The sequence below is a fragment of the Notechis scutatus genome, chromosome 2 (genome assembly GCF_049901735.1).
Source record: "Notechis scutatus isolate UNSWTSFEM ecotype Mainland chromosome 2, rNotScu1.2, whole genome shotgun sequence".
NCBI classification, from domain to species: domain Eukaryota; kingdom Metazoa; phylum Chordata; class Lepidosauria; order Squamata; family Elapidae; genus Notechis; species Notechis scutatus.
In genome coordinates this window covers 238,025,244-238,043,042 of record NC_142010.1, presented here as the reverse complement: position 1 = coordinate 238,043,042, position 17,799 = coordinate 238,025,244, and the positions used below count along the sequence as shown (strand labels likewise).

The 17,799-nt window shown below is 42.4% G+C and overlaps 1 protein-coding gene across 4 annotated transcripts in view; it reads right to left on the bottom strand.

The window, feature by feature from the left end:
- ADAMTS6 (ADAM metallopeptidase with thrombospondin type 1 motif 6) overlaps positions 1–17,482 on the bottom strand; it is a 142,072-nt gene extending 124,590 nt beyond the window's left edge. The window contains exons 1-6 of one of the 4 annotated variants that reach the window (XM_087958364.1): positions 16,065–16,628; positions 7,309–7,361; positions 6,835–6,918; positions 5,779–6,098; positions 5,581–5,687; positions 4,986–5,104 (exon numbers count right to left, since the gene is read on the bottom strand). The gene's annotated coding sequence lies outside the window, so the exon portion shown is untranslated. Of the gene's footprint in view, positions 1–4,985; positions 5,105–5,580; positions 5,688–5,778; positions 6,099–6,834; positions 6,919–7,308; positions 7,362–16,064; positions 16,629–17,440 lie in introns of those variants that run through there. The other 3 variants (XM_087958365.1, XM_026670542.2, XM_087958366.1) reach the window with 3 other exon arrangements.
- Between the last annotated feature and the right edge of the window lie 317 nt (positions 17,483–17,799).

The window sequence follows — 17,799 nt, the reverse complement described above, 5'->3', positions numbered from 1 at the left end:
GCTACAACTATCATTTGTCAATTGGTGATTCATCTAGAAAATAAGGGGCACTTAGTTTCCTCACCATACCCTACCCTTCATAGTTACCCTACACCATACTATACCCAAAGTACATAAAAAAATAATCACAGAAAACACCCTTCCATAGGCAAACACCCAAGTGAAGTTGCACTAATTCCTTCCCACCAAATACAACTTCAAACAACCCATTATGAGAGAGCATAGCAATAGAGATATCCCAGATCCCACAGAATACCATCATTTCAATGTCAGCCCTTTCAGGATTCCCAAGTATTATGACTATGTACATTTTAAAATGGAGTGTATACGTGCCCATCCTGTGACATCAATTTGTCATTCTGCATTCCCCTCCCAGAAAGTGCTGTGATGTTTTCTTCCCTCCCCCAGAAATGCTTCTGATTGGTTCATAGGGTGGGGGGGGTTCACTTAGAGCTGCTAAATATAATGCTATTATGCCAGTCCTGGAAGTGCCTCTTATTCATACTAAGTCTTGATTGACAGACTGAGCACATGCTATCCTAGTCCCACCCTCAGAAGTACTTCTGATTGGTGCAAAATCCTGATTGACAGATTGAACACATTGTACAACCCCCAGAAATGACTCTGATTGGTCACCAGCCAGCAGGAACATTACATAATGCAAAGGAGGACAGTACTTACACTAACTAGCAAGTAATAAGATAAAATCATTACTAAAATAAGTAAAGCAAATCAATGGCTTTTTTATCCCTAATGCTAGAGATTTCGTGCTTGTCCCCTTCTTTCCTATCAGCTAACACAGAACTGCCTGCAGCTGTATTTTATCATTTGTAAAAAGAAAAAACAAAAGAAAAGGCTATTTTGCAAAATATGTTTAAGCATGCATCTTATCACAATTGTTCTGGTCCACAGTAAAGACAGGAAAGAAATTAAGAGTGGAGAATCTGACAAGGATGCCACACAAACTCACAGTAAGTCAAAAAATATATCTATAGCCAAAGAATCTATTATTAGTAAAATTAACTAATCTACAAGGGTGGACCATTCAGAGCATATATGTTTCTGATACGTACCTCTACATGGGAAGTACCAACATGTCAGAGCAGTGATGCTGTGCATGTGTGTGCATGCTGCACAGGCATGTTTGATCAGGGTATATTTGAACTTGTTCTAGGGTTGTCATTCTGAGCATGTGCTGTTAAGAATAGGGTCTGCTTTCAGCAGTTTAAAACCTTGCCTGCGTTTGACAATATGGCAGCCTCAGATTCTGATGCTATCCGTTAAACCTCATGGAGCCAGTGAAGACCTCTTGACAGATTGTAATAAATCCTGTTGTTGAGTTTCTGGTAAAGAAATAGGATACTTGAGACCGATTTTGATTGCCATCTAATGTATTGTAAACTTCATGATGTGGAGTACTTGAAAGCAAAGGACATACTCGGCAATACTTACCAGACATCCTGTGAAATGATGAGTAGTTCTTCTTTATCCAACAGTTCAGATAAATAAATGGTTCAGGTAAATAAATGGTTTTTATATAGTAAGCAGTAAAATAGGCTGGTGGTGATAGGTAAACAGTAATAGATTAAGTTTTATATTTTGCATTTTCAGTTTTGAGATATAACTGTGACACTGATATATCATTAACAAGATAGATCTCAAATGATGAAGAGTCCAGGAGGTGGTCTGGGGTCTGCAGCATGTTTTTGCAACTTATCTACTGATGATGATAATGATGAGAAGCAAAGTTTTTTGCACAGTGAATTAAACAGATACATCTTCAGATACAAGTGAAGATGATCTTTCTAAAGGATGTGCATGTGGCAGGAAGGAGTGTCTATTTGCACTTTTATCTATTGATAATAATGACGATAGTGATGACAATGAGAGATATTTTTCCAATGTTAAATTTAGGCCCTCTGAACTCTGAATCACCAATAAAAAGCATGCACAAAAGAGAAAAGTGTGATTGTCAGTGGTGTTTTGACAGAATGAATATAAAAATATTCTAAGGGAAATTTATTATACACTGATTGTATAATACCAGATAACAGCAACTTTTCCAGCTCCATTGTGAAGTTTTTAGAGCTGCAAGCTAAGAAGTACCCATTTCACGCACTTCAATTGCCATATCCCCAGGCGATAACCTGCGGACAGCGCTGTGAGTTTTTTCTACTGAAGCATTTAAAGGCTTACCTTATGAAAATGTGTTAAAGCTATACTCAAGAGAACAATGTTACAAATGATCAAATGGTAAACATTTTATGAAAAATACCAAGCTGGAAAGGAGACATGGAGCCTGTAACCATTATCAATGCATACAAACATGTATGGCTTATCATAAAATAAAAAAAATAAACTTGTTGCTTATTTCTGAGTATTTTTATTCATTTTATAATTTGAACTAGTCACTAAACTTTAGGACACTTGTAGGATTGGACATTGGGGCCTCAATAAGTACAGTCATAACAGAAACAGGAATAGAGCCACTTACTTTCAGCTTTTCTAATTTTTATTTAACAGCAATACAGCAATACTTTAACAGCAATACAAAACTCAGCAATACTGTTAGAACCTTCACCTTGGCCATGGCACTCATTAATTCATTCCAATCTTTAGGGTTTTGCTTCACAGTACATGTTTGGTATTGCAAAGCCCCTTTTACCAAGTCTAAAATATTGGTATCAGGAAGTGGGACTTGTATAAGATCACAACGGTAATCTCAAGCCATAATGTCCCAATGGTGTTTCATTTTGTTCAACAAAAGTTCAGCATCTTTCCTATAACGGATGCTCACTCCATCTAGGATCTCCTGCATTGTTGGATCCTGTGGCAGCTGTTATGATGATAGTTCTCATAGTGCTGGGGTGATCAAGAGTCCTCTGGTGAGTAAATGAGATTCAGAGTATCCTTCTCAGACTCATTTTGTCTGGTCAATCTTAGAACCTCTGCTGCACCAAACTGTAGAGCTTAATCTTGATATCCTCACTCAAATCAGATCTCTGAAGAATGGATCAGGTGTCATTATCCAAATGGCTAGTGGCAGTAGTCCCTAAAGACTCTGCCTTGTAGCTGCTCCATCCGATGATGTGACACCAAATACATTTTCTTGGCATGCTTCATGTTTACCTGACCAATAGATTAGTCACCAGTGGTATAGCAGCTCCTACTAATGGCTCAATAAAGTCTCCTGACAGATGAATGATCTGCTTTTTCTTTTTGAGTGAGATATTTCCATCACCCAACTTTTTAATAAACTCTTTTTTCCCTCTTTAAATTCTGGTATTGTAAAGACTTCAGAGGCAGGTTACCTTTTAAAATGTTCAGTCCTATTTTTGCTATTGCCCCTTCCAGCTCATTGTTAATGTTGTCTAAGATGGCCTTTCTCTGTTTTGGTCCAGCCTTTACTAAGATTTTAAAAATCCCCCAATTTCCGCGTATCACTCAGACATCCTGAATGAACTGATGCTCAGCTGCTTGAGCTACTGTTTTTCCCCTTCTTTTTCATAATGTAAACTACAGGACAATCAGATGGAAAGAAACTGTAGTATCCTGGTGTAGGGTATCCCAGATCAACTAAAAGATAATGGTGGGGTTTGCAAGTGGTATCTTGGAATGCTTCTAAAACATACCAAGTGTTACTGGGATACATCTGCCCTGACAGTGTGACAATTTGCCTCTAGTTGCAGAGGCATCAGAATAATACCAAATATTTTGCATTCAGAGCTACTGCTCTCATCTCTTTACCTTGAAAAACAAGGTTTTGAAATATGACAATGATACTCAGATTTCTGTGACAAACGTATTGTGTAAAGGCTTTCCCTTTTTGTTTATCCCAGTATGAGGCCATGAGGTATCTACCACTGCTAAATTGATTTGATTTGGTTGAAACAAGTCAATATCTTCAAAAGGGGCTAGAGAGCCCTTCATAAACTTAATACTGGGAAATTTATTAAGCAGTTTTTTGTGCAGAGGTTACCAACAGTTACAAAACCATGCAATGGTTTTGAGGCGTTTGAGATAATAGTCTCACCGTGTTCTAACATTTGCTTTATAAAAAAAGATTTACCAGAATTGGATGGACTACTTACAGTATAATACAAGAGAAAGAGTGTACAGATTGTGCAGTTTTCCACCATACTTCATAATCATAAGGTAGCATACAGTAATTCTCAGGTTTGACAACCCTTTTATTATAGACCACTTTTAGAGTTTTTCTGAGCACTCACGTTTCTTAATCCTAACAGTACCTGATTCTACTTTGATCTCTTTCTTCTCCTCCTCACCAGATAGACAATAATCATCAACCAAGTCTTTCAAGCTCCCAATGTTAACCTTATCACAATTGGCCCTTTTTGGTGTAAGTCTTATCATTTTTAACACCGTCCTCCCATTTAACAAACATATCCATACATTTTGGGACCAACTACCACAAACTCAATGATCATGGTGTTTGGTGGAATCTCATTTATCAGCTGCCCTAATCATCTAAGGGGGATGTCCACACCCCCTCGCTACGTATAAAAATAACAGAATCGGTGTCATGGTATAGACACCTGTTCCCCAACCCATCAAACAGCCTGTATAATACCAACTGCACATAAGCATTGTAAAACTGGGAATGAATACATTGGTACATGTTGATTTGGTAGGCTGATGTTTGGCTGTTTTCCATGTGACAATGCTGCTTCTACATTCACAAATTCACACGATGAAACTTCATTACAGGACACAAAAAATATTTGAATAATTCTTCAGGATCTGTCACGACAGATGTAGTCAGTTGGTGCTCTGCCGAATTTAAACCCCAGTTTTAAAAAAAAGTTTAGTAATCTGCTTTTTAGAGGAATTTCAGTATGTTCATACTTTCCTTCTTTTCTTCTTTTTATAATCACAAATATACTGTTCTTTATCCTGTTATGTTTTTCAGCAATTGGGGTAAAGCACTTGCCTCCTGCTTTTGTCTGAGATACATGTTAATTCACCTTGTATTTCATGGAAGGTAGAGGGTTTTGATGTGGATGGCCTTGGCTCCATAATTTGTTGAGCCAATTGCAAAACTGTCAGCATTGGAAATTCAGCAACAACTGATCACTTCGCCATTCTGAAGGAACACAAACAAATAGCACTTAGAACATAGAATTGTTACAGTACATAGAACTTACTGACTGATGGGTGAAGAAGGAGATTTCCTTTACATTTTTATTATTTGGAGGTTAGTTCACATCCATATTCCTAATAACTTTGTTTTCTAAAAACCTACATGTACGTGAATCACATATTCTACTTTCTAATTCCTTATCCTGTGTTCCATACAATGTGGATGGTCTTGGCCCAACAATCTGATGAGCCCCTTGTGAAATAGTTGGCATTGGACATTTAGCAAGCAACTGATCACTTCACTGTTCTGAGGGAAAAAAGAACAAGAAAATAATCATTTGTCACAAATGCTACAGTAAAGTGGGTATACTGATTAAGTAGTAGATATTCCTTATATTTTATTGCTTGGCAGCTAGCTCTCATTAACATTCCTAACAACATTTCTTAGTTTTCTATATGCGTGTGAATTAAATATGATACCTTCTAATTCATTGTTCTCTGTCCCTCATGGTGGTATATATGATATATATTGGTACCATTATGAATCTGAGGGCATTGAAAAATTGGCAAACACTTCATCACACATTCTGAAGGAAAAATGGAAACAGACAAGCATCAGTATTGCTATAGAAATAGTGAAGTTTCTAAAATTTATATGTGTGAAAGAAAAAAGAATACCTTTGCAGGCTTTCACATACTGTAAGTCTGATACCTCCTCCTAATAAAAGCAACAACAAAAGTTATAAATACTATTATTGCATTTAAGAAATACTACATTTTAAAAATTAGCTACAAAATTACTTACATTAATAAATCCCATCCTGAAAGAGCCTTGTTACCGGGAAATGTTGCAGATCATCTGAATAAGAGACCTTCAATATTCTCGCCTGTTGCAATTAGATAAAGTTCCAGGCCCTGTTCTTGACGTAAAATTTGTTGCACCAAAGGCACTGCATTCTGAACATGTATTTTGTTTTTTTGCAAATTAGCCAGACCTTCTGCATCCATCATATTGTAAATGCATTTTAGCAAAAAAGAAATAACTGTTTTTAAACATGCTTTGTAAATACGTTTTATTTGAAATTCATTGACCTGCACATAATTTTCTTGTAATTAATTTATGTGACAGTAATTACGTATCCTTTTCTTTATAGACATAGGAGTCATCATGAATCCTTGTCTCCACAGAACACACACATGCACAGCATCACGGCTCTAACATGTCTGTACCTGCCCTCTGGAGGTTCATGTCAGAAACACAAATGCTCTGAATGGCTCACCCTTGTAGATTAGTTACATAGTCTTTTTATTTTATGTTTAAGCCACCACCACCACCCATAATAAGCCTTATTATTTTATTTGTATTGAGTTCTTTGGCTGCAGATGTATACTGACTTATTGTCGAGATCTTTGTGTGAGATCTTTGTCAGATTCTCCACTCTGTTAGTTTCTTTGTTGCCTTACTTCTGGACCAAAAGAATTGTGGTAAAAAAAACTGAAATGAATTTTGCAAAATATGCTTTTCTTAAGTTTTCCTCCCACAAATGATAAAATACAGTTGCAGGAAGTTCTGTTTAAGTTGACTAGAAAAGAAGGGAACAAGCCCCAAATTTCTAGCATTAAAAACAAAGGCATTGGCTTGCTTATTTTAGCCATGATTTATCTGATTACTTCCTGGTTGGTTTAAATGTTGTCCCTCTTTTTGGTTACATAATGTTTCCACTGGCCACTCACCAATTAGAATAATTTCTGAGGGAAGTATTGGGCAACCATGTGTTCAGTCTGCCAATCACGATTTTGCACCAATCAGAAATGCTTCTGGGGATGAGAGAATAGCATCATAGCCAGCAGCTGTTAGTCAGTGCCCCAACCCATGGATATGGACCAATCAGAAGGATTTCCAGTGAGGGAATAAGATGTCACAGCTTTTTCAGGCAGGATCCAGAAATGATACCAAGGGGTGGGTGGATATAAGCTCCATTAAGAAATGATATGTACTTATACTACTGTCCTTGCCAGTGTTTCAAACAGAACGAAAGCAACAGACTAGAGTCCTCATCGTCAATTCTCTCAGAGCAAAATATCAGGTTGAGGTACATATTTCTCAGAGTCAATGTCCAGACAAGACTGACTCTTATTTACAACATAAATAGATCAGATAAAAACATAGGAGAGTTCATACACGCCCTATCTTATCAAACTCCTCACCTGTGAAGAGATGTAGGAGACAAACCCAACCTCCACAAAGATGTCATCATGATCTGGATAACAGAGAAAGTAAAAAAAAAAAAAAAAAAGGAGGACTGTCATCACTTCTACCAACAGGGAAAGTGAAAATCTTTTTTAAAAATCCAGGAAGGTCACAATAAATAACAAAAGATATAGGTTTATACCAAACCCATGTCCACTTTCTTGAAGAACAGGAAGATACAAACCTAAAGTACAAATCTGATTGAAAAATATTGCCCTGGCAATAGACCAAGTACCACAGATAGGCTTTTGTTCTGTGGGCACTGTAGAAACCTCTTACTACCCCACACCAACAATAAAGATGGCAACAGTCCCTCTCCAGCACTAGCAGAGTCACATTTTGGAGAACCACAAAGCCCCCAGAGATATACTTCTGCCCAATGATCTGGAAGCCACCACTGCCAGCAGCAGGTGAAGCAGCTAAATGCCAGGGGTATAATGTTCCCTTGAGACCAGAATTTAAACAAAATTTCCTATGAAAGAGAATTCACATCTCCAGAGTCCTTCTACCTAACAACAGTCCACAACTATTACACACCCACATAGTGGCCCCAGAGCACCAAAGGTGCATTCATATCAAAGAGAAAAGAAAATGCAAAATTGCACTGCAAGTATCTCCTAGAGCAGCTTTTCTCAAAGTGTAGTCAAACAGATAATAAATTGTAACATTTCACAATTTTAATTTCTAGTACAGCACATACTGGAACATATAACCCACCAATGCTCTTTGGAGTCCTCATTTGTTTTTAAGAATGTAAAGGAGTCCCAAGACTCTTTTTGAGACTCCTGTTTGAGAATCACTAGGGGATGGATTGCATGATTGCAATATGGGGACATAGGCAAGGCCTTGCTGCAGAAGCCATTGGATGAGGGCTCACCCACTGGAAAGTCAGCAGCTTATGATAACAATTGAAAGTAATCCAGCCCACGATATATGGCATATATATGCTTGGCAGTGGGAGTAGCAGTGGGTCTTTATTTTGAAGAAAAAGGGGGACCTAGGAGGGGAGACGAGAGTCTGGGAAAATAAAATGTGGTATCCATAAATTATAAACCATTTTTTCTAAAAGGTATGGGGTCTCTGCTGAAGGAAACAAGAGGAAACAAGGGATATTGGCAGAACTGGACTGCAGGAAAGAGTCTTTTTTGATCCCTGAAGAAACTGATGTTATCTAAAAAATAAATAGATATGAAAATAAATAGATATGAAAATGTCAATAGTTATTGTGGAGAAATTGGATAGGATCTGTGAAGCCAGAGATCTAGAGGCAACACCAAACACAAGAACTTGGATCTGGAGAGCAGGGAGATCTAAGAATGTGGAAGGACCACAAGTTGTTCACAGGTTAGTCTACATGCCACCCTTTTCATGCAATAGTCAACTGATCATGACTTCCAGTATTAGAAGTCCATATCTTTCACCTCATACCTTCCATTGTCTGTTGTCATTGTGCATGTAAAAACAAGCAGAAGAGTCTATGTGATTCACTGTATAGCTGACATTTTTTTTCATAGCCATCTACAAATCATGCTTGAGGATCCACCAAAGATAATTGTTTGCTTGTGGACATTAATATGAATCAGTTTGTTTTTTCCCCAAAAAATGGCACAATGACCCATAAGATGAAAAATTAGTTGGCTCAACCTATTATGACCAGTCAAAATTACTTATGGCTAATTTGTACTCAGCAGCCCTCATAAGTCTTAAGTTTAAACTATATATTGACATTCCAGCTTTAGATGTAAATCTAGTCATTTCCTCAATTTCCGTACTCCTCCAAACTAGAAAAACAGAAAGGCCAATGCACTTCCAACACATAAAAGGTTGCTTGGGAAAGAAGTAGATGACATTAATATTCTGGAATTTTTCAGAATTTCAGGGATTTAACCCTTACAAAAAAAAACCCACCTCTAGTGGAACATAAAGAGTTTCTGGAAGTTCTTGATCATATAGAAAAAAATAGACTTTGGGTAAATGCCAATTCTGCCAGACATCTGAAGTGTGTGTGTGATTACAAATTGCCACTGATCCCCAAGACAGAAGTTTCAACAACAACTTCTTCTCCCATTTTCCCCACAAAAACAACCCCGTGAAGTGGCTGAGAGGGTATGAATGGCCCAAAATCACTCAACCATTTTTTAATGTCTAAACTGGCATTATAATTCACAGCACTTTAATCACTATACCAAATTTTGCCAACTGACTAAATTATACCTGTATTGCTGACCTAAAAGTATGTCATTTCTTCAGATTATATATACATTTTGCATTGTGGGAGAAATATCCAAAGTATAGCAGACGCTCTAACATAGAAGGATATAGATTTCCTTTTCTCATACAGAATATTTGTCACCCATGTAACATCCCTTAAATTAGATTCCTTTCTTCAACATTTTACCTATGACAGCTCAAACAGTACAATCAGAATTAATAAATTATATAACATTTTATAAATTATCCTACAAATATTAGATTTTGATTTACCATTATACAATCTGTATTCTAGATCTACGACCATGCTTTGTAATAAAATCAGTGTAAATATGCAGTATGGCATCTGATTAAAATGAAAGCACTTGTATTTAACCAAATTCAGAAGTAACAAACATCAGTGGTCCATTTACATTATGAACTGCTCTTGAACAAGTTGAAGCTAAATGATATTTTTGTCTGAAAACAATACTAAATAGACAAATCCTGTATCAAAAAACTGCAAAGCCATTCAAACTATCTTTGAATCCTTTCTAATGTAGTGTACATTTCATATATTTCTCCCCTAAGTCTACAGATTTACACTGGCAGCACTAATTTTCATTCAACTTGATATGTCTAAATTCTTTCCTAAATTAAAAACTGCTACATCAAGTTTGCATTAATTTCATAATAGAATGAGAATTGTGACTAACTTTCTCTGGGTTAAAATCATGATTACTTGACTCAAAATATATACCAAATTCATCTCATGTGTCACTATAACATACAGTACATTCAGAAAGTATTCATTCTGTCAATTTTGTTATGCTGCAGCTTGATTCTATAGTCGTTGAAATGTATTTTTTCTCATTAATCCAAACTCAGTATTATCATAATGACAAAGTGAAAACAGAATTTTGGAAATGTCTGTAAATGAGCCATAGTGGCACAGTGGGTACTGCAGGCTACTTCTGCTGACTGCAATTTGGCAGTTAAAATCTCACCAGGCTGAAGGTTGACTCAGCCTTCCATCCTTCCAAGGTGGGTAAAATGAGGACCCAGATTGTTGGGGGCGATATGCTGAGTCTGGAAACCGCTTAGAGAGGGCGGTTTGGACTTAGTTGGATTTCTCAGTTTTACTCACACATTTTAATACCACAAGAGACAATTGCATTTCTTTGCAGTCTGGTTCTCTTTAGAAAAGAAGCCAGTCTATAAACACTTCTCTGTCACACTACGTTTCCAAATTATTCATACCCAAGCTTGGGTTGGAGCATCTTAAATAGATTATCAAAGACAATTAAATTCCTGATACATATAAAAATACAGGACAAGGCATGTCCCATTTATCATTCTCTTAAGGTATCTATGAAACCGACTTCTAAAAAGCAAAAAAAAAAAAATTAATGACCATTTCTTCATAGTACCAGCTAAACAACAGAGGGACTGATAAAGGAGGTGTTAGATGAAAGCCAACTCCATCCTCATCCATTTAAGTTCTTTGCACTATCATCATGCAGATCAAAGGACTCTCAAGTGCTGCTTCTACTTCAGATAGCCAACACTTAGTGCTAAGGCAAGAAACTTAATCTGAAAACAAATTTTATTCTTTTGAGACTAATGTGGAGCATTCTATGGAATAATGATTTCAGCTGTCTATTATGGTTTTGCTTTAGTTGTTATGCTTTTAAAAAAAAAAAAAAAAAGAGCTGCGTGCACCTGGATTAATGCAACGCCTAATGGAAAAAGGCCTCTCCGGAATAGGAGAAACTAAGTGAAGAAAAGAGGCAATAAATAATGCACAGGGGAATTCCAGGAAGGTGAAGGTGATTAGCTTAGCAGCCTTTTCCTGACTAGCACAAACCTTCCTTTTTTCTCCTTCAACATGCTACAATTAAAATGCTATAAATATATTAGTGAGGACAGCGTGATACAGTTACATTGACATTTACCTCAGTTTCCTTCTGCGGGGAATAGTTATTTTAGAAAGCTTGCCATAGCAGAGGCTGGGGAAAGGACTGTAGGCCCCTTTGCAGGGAAGCCTTAGCTGGTTGGCTCAGTACTTATTTTTGAAAAGGAGAGGTGCCAGAGCCAAAGCAGCCTACCAGCCATGACATCCACTTGGAAATGGCAGGACACTGGAATGAGAAGTATCATATTTTCAGTCACTGGTATACAGTAATCTTTTCTTTTACATCTTGTCCCACAGCCAGTGAGATAAATTCAACCACATATGGGTCCACCCTATATGCCACTGATTAATTGCTAGAGGAATTAGGGTCTTTTCTCATTTTTTCCCCTTTCCCTTTTTCTAAAGGTGTTTCATTCTGATGAATGAAAGTTCAGAAAGCTTACTAAAGGCTTGGGAGGGTGTTTTACTTGTTCCAAAGGTACCCTGATAGTTATTTTAAGTTTCTACCTCTCCATTTCTACCTTCTGTGCAAGTGATCCTTGACTTATGACCACAACTGGACTGAAATCTTGGTTGTTGGGTGAAATGGTTGTTAAGTGAAACATCATTTCTTTCCAAAACACAACCCTGGTTTTCCTTGTGATTGTTAAGCAACTGCATGGGCCATTAAGCAGACAGTACGAAGGAGGCAGGCAACTCCCCTTCATGCATGGAAGGGAACTCTTGCACTAGGCTGGAGAAACAAACAAGGTCTTCAGGATCCAAGCTGTCCTTCTGCAGCCCTTCAGAGGAGTTTTCTCCTTTAAGGGGCTGCAGAAATCTTTCGGATCTGATCTGCATTTCTGCAGCCCTTTGGAAAAGTTCCTCTTCTCTCTGTGTGTTGGGCTGGAGAAACAAAGCATGGATCCAATCCGAAAGATCTCTGTTTTATTTCTCCAGCTCATTGCACAAAGCACCCCTCCCTTCCATGTGCAGGAGGCAACTCCTGCACTGGGCTGGAGAAACTAAGTGGGATCACTAAGATCCCTGCTTCCTTTCTGCACCCCAATTTCTGCCCCACACTCATTTTTTTTGAGGAGAGGGGAAATCCTTCTGCGTGCAGCAGTAGCAGCTTGCAAGCTTCCCTGACAACTTCCCCACTGACTTTCTGGGGAAGCCAACAGAGAAAAGTGCAAATGGCAGTCATATGATGATAGGGTGCTTGGCAACCAGTTGGCTGAAAGAGTGAACAGGTTGCCAAACACCGAGATCACAATCGTGTGTGTCTGTGTCTGTGTGTGTCTGTGTCTGTGTGTGTATCAGAGGTGGTATTCAGCAGGTTCTGACCAGTTCTGGAGAACCAGTAGCGGAAATTTTGAGTAGCTTGGAGAACCAGCAAATACCACCCCTGACTGGAGACGTTACAGTATCCTTCCCCTGCCACACCCACCAAGCTATGCCCACAGAACCGGTAGTAAAAATTTTTTGAATCCCATCACTGGTGTGTATGTGTGTGTTAAGAGAGAGAGAGAGATTTTATGATGGCTAGAGGTGCTTTACAGATGATAAAGCACCCTTCCCATGCCATGTTTTGAACTTTGAATGGTCATTAAAGGGCAAGTCATGTTGAGGACTACCAGAAGACAACAAATATAGGGTCAACTAGTGGGCAAACAGTACGACATAAAAACAGGGAACTAACCCCACACTTAACTTGCACTGACAAAATTCCCTAGCTGGGCAATGAAAAGTCTGCAAGCAACAAAAGCTCAAAGCCCCAAGGACAACCATGATTAATTTTCAACCAGGCACTGGACAGTGGAAGCCAGAGGGAAAACAAGTAGTGGCAATGCTGTGCATGGGCAATGGCAGTCTCTTAGAACAGGGGTCCCCCAAACTTGGCAACTTTAAAGACTTGTGGACTTTAACTCCCAGAATCCACAAGTCTTGAAAGTCCACAAGTCTTGAAAGTTGCCAAGTTTGGAGATCTCTGTCTTAGAGCCTTAGGATATCCAGTTACAGAGCAGGAGCAACCCAAGCGAAGCTCTTCCTGACCTCCGGCTTCTTTTAAGCCAACAGGCAAGCAGCAGCGGCTGCCGGGACGCCGCCCGGGTTCCTCTCCTCCGGTCCGCATCCTTTCTTCGTCCCCGCGGAGCCTTGGCCACCGTTCCGCCCACCCTCAGCTCATCAATGCCTCGCCGCCGGTCCCGGGATCGTCTCCAAAGGCAGCGGCTGGCAGCAGCCGAGCTGAGGCGAGAGAGGCTTTCCGCCGGCTGAGGCAGGCGCCTTTTGTCAATGAGCCTCATTCTCCAGCCTCAGCCTCGTCCTCTTTCTCCCCGCGCGACCGCCTCGCCTCCCTCCCCTCCTTTCCCCGCCCCGTTACCACCTGCAGCCCGGTTAGCGCGGGGCATTTAGTCGCGCCAAATCTGGTTCCGGGCGGGGCAGGGGAGGAGGGAGGAGGAGGAAGAGGAGGGAGAGAGACTGACCGGATGGGGCGCTGCGCGTAAGACCAGAACGAGAGGGAAGGTCACGGCCTCGCCAGTCAGTTACGCGCTGGACCCCGGGGCCCCTCGCCTCGCCAGGGCTTCCCTCCAGCTCCGCCGCCGCGCGGCCTTCAGGTTTCGCGCGCCTACCCGAGCTGGTGTGTCTGGCAGCAACGCCCTTGGCTAGAGACGCCTCTAAGTCCTTGGCGGGCGCTCCGGTTCTCTACGGGGAGGATGCGAGAGGCGAAGCCGGCCCATTCCACACCTCCACCCCCACCCCCTTTGCTCTGGCTCGCAGGCAGAGCGGGACTCGGGAGGGCTCCCTCTGGACAGGGAGGGCTGCGAGAAGCGGCCAGCAGGGGAGCCTGAGGTTGCTAAGGCGATACCCGGGCTGTGGAGGGAGGGGCAGGCGGGGACGAGATGGGGTAATCGCTCCCAGGTAACCGCTTGGCCGCAGCCCCCGTCTGTCTGTTTTGGGGTTCCGCGGCCGGGAATGTCTACGTTCAAGAGCAGGGCTCTCCAACCTTGGCAACTCGAAGCCAGGCGGACTTCAACTCCCAGAATTCCCCAGCCAGCTGGCTGGGGAATTCTGGGAGTTGAATCCCGCTCAAGTGCCAAGGTTGGAAAACCCTGCTCAGAAGACGGGAGCTAAAAACCGAAAGGCGGACGCGGGGACTTATTCGCTCCGGCTTTCAATCGTCTGTAATTTTGGGAGAGAAAAAGCGAAAGGAAAAAAAAAAAAAAAAGGCTGCCGCCCGCCTACTCCGCTCGGAGGCAACTTTCACGGGATCCGATAGGGTTACTCCCAAGGCAGCCGGCGGGGGGAGAACCGCAGATCCGAGCAGAAAGGGGTGCCTCCTCTCGCAAGGCAGCTCCGTAGATCAACTGCCACCTGGGTTGGTGGAAGGTGGGGGTGGGGAGAGGGCAAAAAAACTGACCGGATTCGTATAACTTTGAGCCGCCCTCCTTTTCTCCCTCCCACCTACCCCCCCCCCTCTTCGCTCTCAAAGGGATCAGCTGTCATTTTTACTGCTAGACAACTCCAGACAAAACTTTTTTTTAAGTCCTTCCCACCCCCCACCCCCACGCAGACACATAATCGTACGTCGTACAAAGAACGTATCTCCCCCCTTCAAGAGAACTAGAAAGAACAAAAGCCTGCCTCCCCGTTTCCCTCCCTCTCTCCCTCCCTCCCTCCTCCTCTCCCCCCCTCAATCGGAGGGAAGAGTCTGGAGCTGTTCTAATGGAGCTGATCCTCAAGTTAACATTCAGCAGCCCATTTCCAGACAGCAGCGCTAAATCTATTTGGATAAAACGCGTGTAGCCCAGACACTTGGCACGAGGCCCATAGGAGTTGCAGAAGAAGCCCAGCTGCAAACAAGCAGTCTGGGACTGGCTCTCTCCGCGCTCACAGCAGTGAAAGGAACCAGCCAATACAAGGAGTCTGGACGCAGACATTCGTCCTCCCGCGCCCTCCCCACCACCACCACCACCACCTTCGTTCTCCGGTCACACACCTTCGCCGCCACCTTTTCCTCCCCCAACCCCCTTTGAGTAGCCCCACCGCGATTCCAGAAGCTCCGTCAAAAGGGCTGCGTGTCTAGCAAAGCCCTCCGGATCGGCGACTTAAATCAAAGCTCCGAGCTTCCACCTCTCCCATGAGCCCCTCAAGAGTTGGAGGTCCCCTCTCCCTTCCAGTGGAGCAAGCCGGCTCGCGCGATCCCACCAACGCCAACCTTGCGCCCGGGCACAAAAACAAGCACTTGTCTTCCCCGTTTGCTATGGACACTGGCGGCCCCCTGCCAAGTAACGGGTTTAGATTAGACGCGAAGTCTCGCAGACGACCCAGTTTCACATCCGTGGCCAGATGTTTTGCTGGGCTCTCAGCGAAGCGTTTCCGCTCCTTAAGGAGCACACTTGTTAAATCCAGCTGCTTTGCCGCAGAAAGTCTTCGCGCCCCTCGTCTCTCCCCCCACCCCGCCCCCGTTAAATCCTCACCGCTCAGAGCTCTCTCTGAAACCATTGCAAATCCAGATCGCCTAGCCAGTGCGTTTACCAACCCGCCCCCCTCCGTATCTGTGCGGGAGACAAGAAAATCATAAGGCAAAAAAAAAAAAAAAAAAAAGCCCATCAAAGCTTTCCTTACCGTTCTCATCTTCAATTTCTTTGCTACAAAGTGACTTTCAGACAATGGCAATTGGACTGGACGGGTCCCGTATTCCACTCTGATTTCCCCCTCTTGGCAAAAGCCAGCCAGAGGTAAATTCTAGAGCAGAATAAAAGCCTCTGGCTTTTCCTAAACTGAGACAAACCGGACAGACTAAGCAGGAAAGAGGGATGCCATAGGCTTATCCAGCCTGTCTAAGCACCCTGCATATTGGTTTTTGTCTTTTTACAACCAAAAAAGAAAAGAAAAAAGAAAAAGAAAAAAGAGTGGGGAGAGAAAGGAATAGGGGAAAGAGGAAACGGGGAGAGGGTTGGGAGGGGGAGACTTAACCGGGAGTTAAGGTTTGCTTCTTGGCCACCCTTTTCCAGGCAGAAATATGATGTGAATACCATTCAAAAGAAGGAGAGAGGGAAGGAAGGAGGGGAAGAGGGAGCAGGAAAGGCTGGAGAGAAAGTTTTTGTTGAAGTAGCTCGAGATCTCTGCTCACTACCGGCCTTCAGCCAAGTTTAGAGCTGCAGCAGAAGCGGACTATTTTGGCCTGGGAGGGCACGCTGACGTCAGTTTGCAAATGTGCCGCTGGCACAGCTGCGCATGTCGGGCCATTACGTGGAGGAGGAGGGGAAGGCAGAGGTACAATTAAGGGGTAATGGAGTGGGCTAGGACAATGTAAACTTAACCCCCCCCCCCCAGCGCCGACTGTCTGTTTCTTTTTTGCGCGCGCCATCGCGCTCTTCCCTCTCGCCCTCTCTTCTGACCGTCCCCTCAGGCCGCGCACCTTGGCTGGTTCTTTCGGTCAGAGTCGGGCTGTTTCAAAAGTGCTCTGCAGAAATGGGGGGGTGGGGGGTGGGAAGGCGACTTGACTCGGGATGAGCCGGTGTATCTGGAAAAATCTTCCGCTCTCGGGGAACTTAAATGACCGCTGAAACCAGGCGGCTTCCGCGCACTGCCCTGCACGGGAGTACTCAAAATTTGAGGGAGGAGGAGGAAGAACAAACGGACGGCCTCGGCGTGAGGTTTATCGGCTCCGGTTCCCTTCGGACGGCAGTAAACATGCCGCGGTGTTATCCGTGGGACACAAAAGATTTAGCCGCTCGCCCCTTCAGGGGAAAAAAAACAACCCCCACAAAGCATTCGATTCCTTTCCTTTGTACTAATCGTAGCCTCCTATGCAACCGAGGGTGTGAATTTATCAAGTGGTTACAAGTTGTATGGTTACATACTCCCTCCATCCAGGTTCGGTAAACCCACATACGCGTTGCTGAAGAATAATAGATTTGGTCCCCGTGGCCCGAGGTTGAGCCCATCTAGACATTTGGTTGTAGGCTAGAAAGAAAGCAGGATAGAGAAGCACCTACCTCTTATCCATAGAGCAAGTCTATTCGCTTCCAAACATGAAGAATATGAATCTTTGGAGGTAATGCCTTTGTGGCAAACTAAAGCACAGGGGACTTTAATTGCCCAATTTAATCTGTTACGGCCACCCATTCTGTTTAAAGGCCAGGTGTGATAGCATATTCACCTTATAAAGTCTCCACCTGGTTACACACGAGGTGCAAATTTGAGCAAGCATCCACATGGCAACACGAACAGGAGGAGGATCCACCACCAAAGAGCAAGTTTCCCTAGCCTCCAGGAAGAAGATGTAGGCAGCTGATGGTTTTTGCATGTTATATCACACCTGTAATATAGTAGTTTTTACAGTTTCTGTACACTA